The sequence below is a fragment of the Papio anubis genome, chromosome 13 (genome assembly GCF_008728515.1).
Source record: "Papio anubis isolate 15944 chromosome 13, Panubis1.0, whole genome shotgun sequence".
Classification (NCBI taxonomy): domain Eukaryota; kingdom Metazoa; phylum Chordata; class Mammalia; order Primates; family Cercopithecidae; genus Papio; species Papio anubis.
In genome coordinates this window covers 37,005,370-37,019,834 of record NC_044988.1, presented here as the reverse complement: position 1 = coordinate 37,019,834, position 14,465 = coordinate 37,005,370, and the positions used below count along the sequence as shown (strand labels likewise).

At 38.0% G+C, this 14,465-nt stretch overlaps 1 long non-coding RNA gene across 4 annotated transcripts in view; it reads left to right on the top strand.

Moving 5' to 3' along the window:
• The first annotated feature begins 6,577 nt into the window (after positions 1–6,577).
• LOC103878348 overlaps positions 6,578–14,465 on the top strand; it is a 59,828-nt gene continuing 51,940 nt past the window's right edge. For all 4 annotated transcript variants that reach the window (XR_004177871.1, XR_002517604.2, XR_004177870.1 and 1 more), the window contains exon 1: positions 6,578–14,150. This is a non-coding gene — a long non-coding RNA (uncharacterized LOC103878348). The remainder of the gene's footprint in view (positions 14,151–14,465) is intronic.

Here is a 14,465-nt window from a genome sequence, read left to right as displayed (position 1 = left end):
GGGAGAAGAGATTCTGAGGTGTCTGAAAATGGGCTTGGGGCAATTAGTCAAATGGCAAGGCTTCTTTTGGGGGCAAGGGCATAAACAGATGCTAGAGTGAGGCAGGTGCTAGGGGGGAGAAACGAGCAGAGATCACATCAGAAAACCAGTAATTTCAGAGCAACTGAACAAATTCGCAAATGCAGCCATGGACACTTCCTGTTCCTCAGACTGCTGAGTATTTTCACAGCAACCAGCATTTGTGTGAACCCACGAGGCCTCACTGTGTAACTATATCCATTTGTCAATATCTATGCTGCAGTAATCATTTAAGCCTACAAGGGTAAGGAGAAGTAACACCAAGGCTCCCAGGGCAGCTGTAATTCACCCACATTGCTCATATGTGTTCATTTGGCTTCTAAATAGATTGCTTATTTTATGGCATGTGCAGGATGTAAGAGTTTTCTTAGAATTAGTTTAAATTGTCCTTAATCGGAAATATGTCATGCAACAGTCTTTTTCTCCAGATGAGTATTTTACTCAGTAGCACACAGCCTGTGTCATTAAACTCAAAATTAAAGAACATGAAACAATTAACATTTTTCATTCCTACTGGTTCTATTTTGCCCTGCCTACATTTGGGGGAAGGGGAATACTTTAGGTTCTCAGGGAATCATTTGAGTAATGATATCATTCTAACAATTTGAAATTCTTATCTTCTTTAAACCATGTAATTGTGTACTTAACAAGGTGGGAGAAAATGTCTTTTCACTCACTATTTTTTCCCAATGCAGTGACTGTGATGAAAATGAGATAGTAGAGATTTATGTCTGCTGGCTTGGCAGTCATTTTATATTTACTTGGACTAAGAGATTGAAATCAAATCGGAGGCTCCCTATCCAGGAATGTAAAATTTGTTATCTAAATAACTATATGTGAGCAAATCAGATATGGATAAGATGTTTCCATTATCATCATGTGTGTGAGCTCTGATTCATGAGGTCCTAGTTTTATCTACACTGGTTGTATCAAAGCTTCTCTTTTTGATTTTCTGTATTTGCTACAGTTGGGCAGGAAATTCTGCTGTTGTTAGCTTCTCCACTAGTAACAACAAAGGAAAAATTTAATAAAAGGAACTATGGGAATACATTTTATGTGTAGTCTTGGTTAAGAGACAAAGCCATTGCTTGATAAGGAATTACAAAGAAGAAGTGCAAAGAATTCATAGAAGCAGCAGGAGTTTATTTTGTTCATACTATATAAGCCTCAAACTCCAAAATGCCAAACTGGGGGGACCATTTATATTTCCATTTTTTCTGAGCCTGTTGTTGACTTATTACTAACAATCTTAGCTTTCGGTTTACAAGTAGAAAAAAAAAACCTATAGAATGCAAATCTATTTTTGTCCTACAACTTTATAAACTCTATTTGACTATATTTAACTTTGCAAACAGAAAAATGTGTATCTACCAATAGTCGCAGTATCTGTCAGGGTCTTGTTCACAAGCCTACATCTGATTTTGGTTTCTTAAACAAAGAAAAGAATTTTTATTTCAGAAGGAACATAGCAAACATAAAGATCTTTTAAAGGGAACAGCCTGGCAGAGACACCCTTGCCACTGTTGCAGAGCCCACCTGCCACTGGTTACTCTCACACAGCTACCATGAACAAACCCTCCTCCTCCTTTTGTTAAGAAACTCAAAGTCCCAGGTAGGACGATGCAGCTGGTAGACACCAAGTTTTATGACTGCTTGTGCCCTGCTTTGAAGCCATGGAAAGGAGGAAAAGTTTTTCTTTTTAGAGTCCATAATCAAAGCAAAGACACTATATTCTTACAGTACTGTATCAGTAGGAACTATCTCTCAGATGAGAAAAGGAATTGCATACTAGAGTCTTCCTAAATGACACAGGTCCTCTATTACCTCTTTATTATTGACTTTATTTTAAAATAACAGATTATTAACATATTGATATATTTTAAAAACATAACATTCAACAATTCTGTGTTCCTGGTATTATGCCTGACAGTAAACCTCTCAAGGCTCATTTTCTATTTAATGGGAAGATAAAATTTGAGGTAGAAGATGGGCATGGTGGTATGTGCTTGTAGTCCCAGCTACTCTGGAGGCTGAGGCAGGAGGATAACTTGAACCCAGGAGTTTGAGAGCAGCCTGGGCATTAAATTCTATCTCAAAAAAAGGGAGGGAGTTTTCATATTTAACTTTCAGATCTATTAGCACTTTAAAATGTGTAATTCCCCCTTTTAAATCCTAACTCCATGAACAGCATATTCATTTCAAAATAGAGTACTATATCCAGAATGCTGAAGAAACCTTGTAGGGATGGCTTCCCAAAAGCCATTATCAGCTCCTTTTCCCCTGAATATTTCAATATGGAGACTGGACATACATATACTCTCTAAGCCCTTTTTGCAGAGAGAAATTTGTTTGTAACCAACTGCCAGCTCATCATATGTAGACAGAATCAGGGAACCTTCTAAGTAAGTTTTGGTTTTCTGAAATTAAAGTATAGGTGCAACCAAAGCAACACTCCTTACTTTCCTCTACTTTCTACCCTTGAGTACATTACGATACCTAGAACTGAAGTGAAAGGCCAGCCTTAAGGAAAAAGCAAAAAAAAAAAAAAAAAAAAAAAAAAAAAAAAAAAAAACAGGATAGAAGTTGGTCCTGACATCTCATGTCTGACATTGTTGGGTCCATAACAATCAACATCCAGACTCAGACTTCTTGCTCCTTTTCTTTGGGTCCTTAAGTCAAGTTTGCTGTGACTTGCAGTTGAAAGTTTTCTTCAGTAATATGATGGTTTTAACAATTCACATCCATTCATAACTGAACACTTCAAATAACAATACTTCTACTATTTACTGAGTGTCAACTTTGGAATAGCACCATGGGAAGTGAAGTGTAATCCACACTGTCAAGGAGAAAAATAGTATACATAAAGAGATATGTAACTAATATAATTTGGTAAAAACTAAAATAAAGTTATGTTCACTGAGATATGAGAACAACACAGATTAGGATGTATTTAATTTTTATCTTTATTCGGCAAAATGAAATAATCTGATAAAAGAGCAAGTGGTAGCCTCCTGAATAAGATGCTAGGAATATTAAGTGTTTCACAATGAATATTTTTAGAATAAATTATTATTTATCTTGAATAATGAGGATAATGCTTATTATATGGGACTTTTCACATAGTAATCTTATTTTATCTCACAAGAACTGTAGTGAGGTGAGTACACATACACACATGCAGGAAACTGAACCTCACAGAGTCTAAATCCAGCTTTCTCAATCTCAGCACTGTAGACATTTTGGGCTGGATAATTCTTCATTGTAGGGGCTGTCCTGTGCCCTATAAGATGTTTTGCAATGTCTCTGGCCTCAACTCACTTATAGCCCAGCCAGTGCCAATTATAATCCCAAAGACACAATACTGAATATCATAATGCCAAATGTGAAATTCTGAAAGATCAAAACCCCTAAAGTATAAACCCCTAAAGTCTAAAATCCCTAACATCTGATTGAATCCCTAAACTATAATGACAGACTTGAAATTAAGTGTGATCAAGACTTCTAAAAGAACATTTCAAGTTGTTAACCAATAAAGTTTGCTTTTTCAGTCAGCCCAACGCATTTAACAGAAAATTCAGATGAATGGATTGGCCACATGATATGACAATAAGGAAAACTTCAGTTTAAAAATGAGTCATTTGCCAGCATTGGCAATCCTTCCAGCTGATGACATTCCAGGAGCTTTTAATGAATTAAAGCTGCATTTTCCTGAAGAAGCCAGAGAAGTTACTGGCTGGTTAGAAAATAATTATGTGCATGGTAGGATAAGAAGTCACTTATGCAACAGTGTTGCTGTTCCATCACCAGTATTGTTTCTGCCAAATTTGTGGTCTATACATGAGCACATGTAAAATGAATTTCCTTGAGCCCAAAACAACCTAGAAGTGTGGCACACAATATAGGAAAATTTAATAGAAAATGCTCATATCGGTTCATGTTGAATTATAAAATATTTCAGAAACAGCAGTGCCATGTAGAAAATGAATATGATGTATTCTCTGAGGAGAGCGGTGCCCTAAGAGGAAGAAAGCAGTCACTTATGATGGTGAAAGGTGGCCAGCTCTTAGGCACGACGTCTATGCAATTTGCCTATAATCCATCCCTATAATATACAATTTTTATATGCTGATTTCTCTTTTTAGTATTTTGGTGTTTTTTTTTTTTTTAGTGTTTTCCCCCACTATTTTAAATTGTCAGCATTAATTTTTGCAATTCGATATGCTATGTATTTTACCTTCGCATCATTTTCAATATTGGAGGCATAAATTGTGTAAAGACTTTTAAAGAGTCCTAATTTGTTGTACGCATCTTTTGCAAATTTGATTACACAAATATCACAACATTGATATTGTGTGTTTGTGTTGGGTGTGTAAGTAAAAACTTTAAAATTTCCTCAATCAATGAAAGGATGTTCTTTTTGAACATCTGCATTTGTGAAAGATAAAATGCCTCAAGATCTTGGCTCTTTGAGCATCTGCCTATGTGGTCCTGACTCATCTCAGTTTTTGATTAGTCTCGTCAAAAGGCTTAGGTTGTCAGTCATGGTTTTTCAGATAACTGTAGTTATATAGGCTATTCTTTAGATTCACCTGCTCATAACTGTTATACTTATGCAACTGTTGTTAGCATGCTGGAGTGTTTATACTTGCAAAAAGACATATGTTATTATCGTCCCTTTTATTGTATAAAGCAGCCTATGAAGCGTTCTGTCATGTTTTATGTTTCTCAAATCAACCACCTTTTATAAATGTAGGTAAAACTAGCACTTTAAAATGTAAATTTTATAAAAAATTTATAAAGTTTTTTTTCTAGAATTACATTTTCAGTATTTTGATATTTCAGAATTGTGATTTTCAGGATTTTAGATTTTAGGAATTTTGGTCTTTCAGGATTTCAGCGTTCAGGATCATAGTGTTCAGGATTATGATCCAAACCCTAGCACCACCTGCCTAGATCCTGCTTATAGTACCACTACCCGAGTTGTGAAAACCAAAAATGTCTCTGGACATGGTCAAATGTCCATTGGGGTTAAGAGACAAAATATTCCCACCCCTGTCGCCCACTGAGAAGGGCTGGTCAAGGTGACTTATGAAAGGTCATTCAGAAAGTGTGACAAAATCAAAACTAAGACCTGTACTGCCTATGCTCTTTTCCTTGGAGAACTTGGACTCAGAGGATAAGATACCTAATTACATATTTTTTGTTTTTGTTTTTAGACAGGCTTTCACTCTTGTCACCCAGGCTGGAGTGCAATGGCATGATCTCAGCTCACTGCAACCTCTGCCGCCAGGGTTCAAGCGAGTCTCCTTCCTCAGTCTCCCGAATAGCTGGGATTACAAGTGTGTGCCACCATGCCCAGCTAATTTTTATATTTTTAGTAGAGATGGGGTTTCCACACTTTGGCCAGGTTGGTCTCGAGCTCCTGATCTCAGGTGATCCGCCAGCCTCGGCCTCCAAAAGTGTTGGAATTACAGGCGTGAACCACCGCTCCTGGCCAAGATACCTAATTACTAAAACTGCTCTATTTACATTCACAGATAGGACTGTAATTCACAGATGGGGCTGCCCACAGATCACTCGAAGCATGCACTTTCCCGATATAAAATCAAATCATCAAGTATTAAATAGACATCTAACACATGAAAGGATTATGTGAAAAGCACTGAGAGGATCTATAATAATGTCATGCCTATTTTATGTTCCTATTTTTCATATTTCTCTTAATTTCTGCCACTGGCCTACCTACCCCAGATTCTAGGGCCAATCTCAAAAGGAGAAATTTAAACAACTATATGTCAGTAGAGCACAATCACAAAAATAATTTAGCTTTTGCTGATGTTGTACTCCTGTGTACTCTAGGTCAGGGCAAACATTTTTTGTAAAGGGCTAGATAGTAAACATTTTAAGCTTTGCAGGACATATGGTCTCTGTCATGACTACTCAACTTTGCCTTTGTAGCTGGAAAGCAACCATCGATAACATGTAAATGAATAGTTATAGCTCTGTTCCAACAAAACTTTATTTGCAAAAACAGGTTGAACTTGTCCTATGGCCTATAGTTTGCCAACATCTGCTGTGGTGCAATGAATTATGTTCTTTACTTATTTACCAAATCTTTCTTCCATCCATCCTAGTATCCCAATTGCAGTCTACAAGTTCATAGGCACAGGAAATATAACATTATTTACTTTAACTTAAACTAATTTCTGCTTTCTGGTGAGTGGAGAATACAGAACTAAAACTAAAAAACTAAAAACTAAATCTCAGCCAGTTCAGATTGGTCTCAGCTTCTTCATAATCAATTTGGGATTGTCTCATTGGTTTTAGTGTTTTCTTCATCAACTCAGGGCGTTTCCTTTCTTTCCCAGTGTGGCTGAGTTTTGGAAGGCTCTTGTAGTGCAATACATTAGTAGAAAAGAGTAACTGGTTGTCTGCTTTTGTCTACCCACTGCCCTTAATATTCCTTCTGATTTCTGCTTATTGATCTACAATTCACTCCCTTTTTAATATAGGTAATAGAGGTTTTATTATGCCTATATTATTTTTATTATTGAGGTAGGATAAGGCCAACAGATCAGGAGACAATTGACATTGATGAGATAATTTGTTATATTTACATATCACAAGAGGAGGGTCACATCATGCTACGGTAGGAGGGGACACATGGGGAAGCACCAGGGTTGGTCAGAAGGCAGAGGGAGAGAAAGGAATTGTGGTCAAGATATTTTATTGTGGTCTCCATGGGAGGAAACAGGTAAGGCAAGTTAAACAGATTTAGGATTGGCCAGTTTGAATGATTTCAGTGGACTCTGGTGTGTAAGGGCTGTCCCCAGTTATCTAGTACCTGGCCCTGGGGTAATTAGTTCAGGTGAATAGTGTCTCAGAATATGAGATCAATCCAGAGCCCACACTCCTAACCACCTTTAAAAGGAGGTGGTTAGGAATATGGGCTCTGGATTGGTTGGTTTGCATTTTAAAAGCCTGCTAAATGAGCTGGCAAGGTTTTTACTATCTTTAGGAATTGGCCAGCCCTAGTTGGAATAGTTCCTTTAGGGTCAGCAAGGGCCTAGGTGTCAAAGGATCAGAACATAGAAAATAATAGACATGGTTATTACACTTTCCTATTCACACTGCAAAGACTTGTAAGCCCCTGCTCTCTGGGCTACAGCTACACTGCTTCTCAGGTCCATGGTGAAAGTTCTGAGTATCCTTATACCATGTCTAGGGCACAGGAACTTCATAAGGTTACTTTTTGTTGACTAAGAGACTTTCTAATCACCTCAACCCTTCTGTGTGACCCAGAGGAGAAAGCCAAGGCTGCCTGCCTCTTCAAAGTTCAATTAGGAAGCAAGGCACAGATCAGCTCCAGCATTAGACCTCCCAGACTGATCTGGGATTCTGAAGTCCCAGCGCCTGTTCTCAGCTGGAGAGAGGGGCACGAGCATACGAGCCCTTTCATAACATTTCATGGGTTTAAAATCTTGCTTTCCTCTGGCTTAACGCTCTCATCCAGCCTAGCAAAGTCTAACCTTGCTGTAGGGTGGAGGTGAAGTGGGGAAAACCAGCTCTTGCCAACTTTGTTTTCTTTCTGGTCTATTGCTTCGTGCATAAACTTTACGCCCTGTGTCCCTTGGGCTGTAGATTTTGAAACTCAAAACCAAGACTTTTGAAACTCATAACTCTTTTTTTCTTATACCACTACCTCTGTCACAATTTCTAAAAGTTTATTTTGACACTCAAAAGCTGAGCTTTGACTCTTTTTGTCTTTTGGCATTTTGTTTTGTATCTCAGAGGAAGAAATCTGGGAAGGAGAAACACATCTGTTAATATATCAAAATATTATCTTGCCACACCAGGTACACCCACTGGCTACCGGTCTTATTTCTCTTGATTAACTTCCGCCGTGAATGCTTTGCTAGAACCCTGGTCCTTCTCCCGGACTTTCCTGTCCTGCTTATACTTTCCTGTACTTATAGTATAAAGTACAATCTTTATACTCTCCCCTTCTCCAGTAGAACTGTGCTCCCGCTGCTGAAGAATTATCCCAGAGACTCAAACATAAAACAGGAGTTTTCACCCTACAGATTTTGAAACTTTCACCCATACAACTTTTTTTCACTCTCTCTTTCTCTCTCTCTCTTTTTTTTTCTTACAAACCTGGATATCAGAACATCTAGGTGAAGAGGGAAAGTTTAATATGTTAATTCGCTACCTGGTGCACATTGAGGGGCTTCTAAAGTAAAAATTTGAAGGTAGGTGAGAAACTAAAACTAACTAAGCTTAATGTCTTTGTGTGCCGCCAAATGTGGTTTAACTACAGACACTGGTTCTTGCACACAAAAAGGACTGCCTGCTTTTTCATGTATTTGTCCTTCCTTTATTCACTTGTTTGATAAATATTTTTAGAGCACTTGATGTAAGCCCAGAATGGATTAAGTTGCTGGGCATATACTAGTGAACAAAAGAGACAAAATCTACCACCTGCACAGAATATATGTTCCCATGGCCAGAAATAACTGTATAATTACTAACACTTATAGTACTTCTTTTTTTATGTGCTGAGCATTGCTTTAATCCCCATAATCACCTGATGACAGTTACTATTATTCCAATTTTATAGACAATATTTTGTAATTTGCCCAAGATTTGAGAACTAATAAGAGGCAGAACCAGAACTTGACCCCAAGCAGGTTGGCTCTAGAGTCCACCTTTCAATCACTCAGGTCTCCTACCTCCAGCTTATAAGTAAATCATACAGGATATTAAAATTCCATGATTTCATGGGAAAAATTAAGTAGAAAAAGAGAGTAGGGCATGCTAGGGCAGATTGCAATGTAAAATAGGGTAATTAGGGAAGACTTGACTAAGATATGTCATTTGACTAAAGACTTGAAGGAGGTGAGAAAGCCAGAAAGATAAATATCTATGGGAAAGGTGCTCAGGCAGAGGGAATAGCAATTGCAAAGTCCCTGAGTCAGGACTGTGTCTGGCACTCACAGGAGCAATTTTGCATATGCCACTTTACCAAAGTAGATGACGGCTATTTATCACAAAACAACCATTTTTGAGTCTATTACTTTGAGAAAATGCAAAACATTAAAAAATGATCTGTCATGTCTCCTTTCTAATAATTTCAAAGCAGCATTTTTGTAACTTTCCCTTCCACAATTAAAAACAGAAATAGATAGATGAGACTAAGAAGAGTTAAAAAGCAAGAGCGAGGAAAAAAAGAAATTCATTACCGTCATTCCTCATTGCTGACGATGTGCTATAAAGGATGGACAAAAGTGTTAAGCAAGTGAAAACAGAAACAAGCCCAGATTTTAGTATATGTTTCTTTTGAGTTGAAAATTGTCATCCTTGTTAATTTTTCTTCACCACGTCTAAGCATTGTGGGTTGAATGGCACGGATGCTCCTATTGGTAATATAGGCATTAGGCTAGAGGTAAACCTAATGAATCTGACCTGCCCTAGAAAGAATTTGCAGAGCTGGTCTTGGCTAAAGTTAAGTTGGTGTTTGTTGTTGCATTCACTTTGCCCTAGACTTCTCCAAACTCTCCACCAACCAGTTGATATTGTTTCTGATTTACAGGAATTAGAGATTAAACAGCTTGCAACAGAGGCTGCCCAGCCAGATCCTGGCAGAACTGATGTGCAGCTCATGAATGCCTGGCTGTTTTGCTCCTCTGTGTAACAGATGGCTTGTTTCTAAGGACAAAGTTCTTTATTTTCTTTCAAGTATTCCTTGGGTTGTATAAAGAATGGGGGTTCTGGCAGCTTGGTGTTCACCCTCCTCAACTGTAGAAGACATTCATCAAGGTCTAATGAGAAGAGATCTTAGACTCAGAATCAAGAGAGCAGGACATAGATTCCACATTTTTCACTAACTAGTGAAGCAGTTTATAAAAATGAGCTTTTTATCCTCTTCAAACCTCAGTATCCTCACTTTAAAAAGGAAGACAAGAGTTGCTGTTTCTATAGTTTTCACAGGATGTTCAAAAAAAGTGAGATAGTATATCAAAGTGCATTAAAATTAGTCTTTAGCAATAAAAGGATTTGGTATTATTCTGTCTTATTTTTCCATTTTTTACTCATGAATAAATCTTAAGATTTTTCCAACCTGCTTATTCCCAAGTTTAACTTCCTAAATTTCCCTAACCTCCTCTGTCTTCTTTATCTGTATTTACTACTTAAGCTGTTATGTTTCACAACTAACTTATTTTTAAGTTAAATTCTTTTGATTCAACTCACTTACTTAAACATTCCTTAATACTATAGTTTTGTTGATTCTTTTTCTCATATGTCCTCTTGTCTGCAGTTAATTTATATATATTCTTAGGTGACACTGGCGGACATTCACTTTGATATAGTACAAGGAACCCAGCAGTCAACTAGATTTAATCCAAGTCTCTGACTGTACTTGTTTGGCCACACTGCTCCCATCTGCCCGGACCAACAAGATGAAATGCAAGTGCCTGGCTCTCTTGAACAGAAGGGATACATACGCATTTGGGTGGAAGTATGGAATCCATGCTGAGTAAGGTTATGAAAAAATGTGGGGAGCCCAAAAAAGCAGCATAACTGAGGTGACACAAGAAAATGATGCTGTTCTGAGCTAGTTGGAAAGTCAACCACAACTCTTTAAGGAGACTGAAGAGTTCTGTTTTCCCCATTTTTCTCATTTTTCCCTATTTTACCCATTTTTATAGGCAATTGTTTAAAGACTTTTCTTAGAAATATAACTTAGTCTCAAAAACTAATGTTAAGATTAAGTCAAGAGAAAAAAACATTTCTTCTCTGATGAATTATCTGATGTCCTTGAATGGTAAGCTGATGTTGATTCCTCTTTCTCCTCGGCGATTTATTCTCTACTATTTCTCCCTGTCTTTATTCTGTCTACTTTATTCCCTCCAATCCTTTACTCTTTTTACCTTTTAAACTTTTTTTTTTGCTATAATATTTTGTCCGTTTAGTCTCTTACCCCTCTTAGACTGTGATCCTTTTGAAGTCAGGGATTATATCATTCTTACAGTACTTCTATTTCCAGCTTCATATCCTAATACAAGTCCTCGATAAGTTGATGAATGAATTTCTCAGGCTTGATTTAATTCTTTATAGACTCATTCTGTTTTCACAAAATTAACATTCGATATCAAATAGCAAATAGCAAAACAGTGGAGGAATCCATGCAACTTCTACTTCCAAACATCAGTGTAATGATTTCAAGCTAGATACCTTGGAGCCTTGGGGGCTCCTTAAATTCTGGAGGAAAAATTTAAAAGCAGTATTCTAGTGAGAAATTATGTTACACATCAAGATCTCCAGAAAGAGATGGTGAGACTAAAGTTGGGGAGCAAGATGTTTGTTAGGTATCGACACTCATGAAGGTTAGAAGGAAGCACAGTTGGACAGAGTGAGAGAGGCCAAAGTTTGCTATAGGTCCAGAAAGCCTCAGCTACCCTATGTCAGAGTGGAGGTAGAGGACATCTGAAGCAAATATTGGTTGTTAGAGATGTCCCAAGTTTTGGACTAGTAGGCTTTTTGCAGCTGCAGTCTACCCTGAGGGAGCTGACCGTTTCCAGCTGTCAGCTGACTATGCTCTCCACAGCTGGGCAACAAGTCTCTTCTTGAAGAGAAATCTGTATGGCATGTCTCCCCGTCAACCCCTTGACTTCTCAACACTATAATTGTATATAGAGATTAAAAAGTGCACCTGCTGCCAAGTTGGCATTGAGGAGTTTAATTCCACACTGAGCAATATTGAGTCAACTGTGAAAGTGACCTATGAAACATCTCTGTGGTTACGTCTTTTAGAGCTCACATTTCCTTCTTTGTTCATAGCTCAGCTATCCCTTCCTTGGTGCAGGTTGTAAATGAGTCCTAAAACTCAAACTCCATGCTTTTGCCAACTGGGCACAGCAACCGGTTGATCTGTTGCAACTTCAGTTACAGAAAAGGTTAACATTATTTTTGGGTGGTAAAATTACTAGAAATGCCTATGCCTAGTGTCACTGTCCTCAAATATAAAATACTAACAAAGGAGCAGTGGTCATATGCCAGCCTGAAATGAGTGGGAACTATAAACATTAATCAGAGAGACTTTGCAATTACTGAAACATTTATGAGAAAGCAGTTATAAACCATTGCATTCCTCTTCTGTCTCTCCCCTGATTGTCACCTCTTCATTCTATGGTGCCTTCCCTTGCTTGTTTAGACACTTTTGATTTTTACAAGCTTATTCCCCCTTGGGGAATAAATGAGGACAGTGAGAATTGACTGGAATTCATTATGTGAACTACAGAGAAGGTCACCCTTTTGAAGCGATCACATCTGTGAAAATCTGAGGCTGTTCCCAGTGGTCCATAAAGACTGCATGGTTTCCTGGGAAGGCCCAACTAAAGCTTTAGTGTTGTCTGAAGGTTCTTTCCTCCTGGGGCTTCACATATGTAGGAACATAATTCTTTATAGCATGAGCAGAAGTGATGCCAACACTGATTAAAACCTAACTTAAATGGCTTGCCAAGCACCGAGCAAAAAGAAGTCATCAAGACTGTACGATTTTTTTCTTCCTTTTTCAGATGTGGATAATTACTATACAGTTGCACCTTCAAGAATCACAATGAGGCAGTTCAACGGCAACATATAAACTGGACAGAAGTTGAGAGAACTATTTGACTTCTTCAAGTACAAAAACTGGATAGGGGAGGTCATTTAAGACACTATCTCGTACTCTGGGTTAGAATTATGGGATGGTTTTGATTTAACCTAGGTTCAGTAACTGGAATCACTACCACAATGTATTACTTACAGGCATAATCCATGTATCTGGTATGCATCTTTGTTATAAAGGGTCAATTTCTGGAGTAAGTATTTGTGCATATGTATGTGTGTGTGTGTGCTTTGTGATATGAAAGGCATAGCAACCACCAAGTGTCACTCAGAATACTATACTAGATGGCAAACTTTTCTCCCCAGGCTTGCAATCACAGTTGAGCTTTAAAGTAGTTCATAGCTGAGCAGAGAATGAGCTTTTAGATGTCCATGTTTACTGATCATTTACTGTATATCAGCCTTAGTCCTGAAAGTGCTATAAACACGCATTCATTATTTAATTAAGTTCTTACTGCAAATATTATTAGGTATCATTGTTACCTCTATTTTACAGATGAAGAAAGAAATTGATACTTCATAAATTTAAGCAATTTGTCTAGGGTCCCTCACTGAAATCAATCATTTGTGGTTCCAGAATTGACGCTCATCTAGCTAATAAATGGCAGAGTTGAAATGTGAACTCAGGTCTTTTGACTTCAAGGTTCAGGCTTTTAACCAGCTTAACAGCTTTGCTCTTTAGAAAACAACCTGTTATGTAGATGATATATCTATCAGAAGCTGAACCCAGGACCAAATACACACATATACCCACATCATGAAACAAAATAAACAAAAAAGCAGTTAGTTAAAACCTCTGCCTAATTTACGGTTGCTCAAAAGGGAAAGAAATGACTTTTCCCAAAGGGTTTCTCTCCTTTTCCCTGCATTAGCTCAGTGGGACCCACACTCCAGGTACCCAGGCTTTTCTGGAAAACCCAGATGTGTGCTTTGTTTCCAGGATACCTGAGATACAAGAATGTTCTCCTGCCTACTTCACAATCTCTGCTCTGACCTCCCAAACACTCCAAAGTCAGCAGGAGGAAGGAGAAATGAGAGGGAGGCCTCTGTCTCCTAATCTTTTCCATAGGCTGCTGTTTTCTTTCTTTCCTCATGAGGAATATCGATAAAAACAAAATAAACAAATTAGCTACCACTTCTGAAAATCCCCAGGAAATTCCTTTTCCAGAGTTCTCACTTACTAATTTGGCTAACATTACCTCTGGTAACAGACCCCATGTATCTGCCACAATTGCTGTGAGTTGCACAGGAAAAAGACTGGGAGGAAATCTTCACTTTTCTTCTGCAACAGCAACCAACAGAAATGAAAGAGCCAGGGGATTTTGCAAAATATCAACTCCTGAAAACTAAGAACGAGAGCCTTTCTTGCCAAGACTATTCTGTGCCAGTCATCATAAAATACTGTAAGTTGCCATCCTGTAGCAATGTTATCATCAAACAGCATATTATAATTTTTACTATCCTATATTTTGCTGTGTGTGTGTGTGTGTGTGTGTGTGTGTATAAGGAGTGAGAGGTTGTTGGTCAGCCAGAGATGAGAACTAAATAGTTGTTGTTATTGTTATTTTTTCTCAAGATGACCCTTCCCTCCAGAAGAACAATGTGCTGTGATCTTTGGCTACTCAGGCTTTACATCATCCATATTACCCTGCAGCAGGAACAGATTGATGGGTATTTTCGCTGCCCCCAGAGAGTTACCCTCTAATCCTTCATTTGCC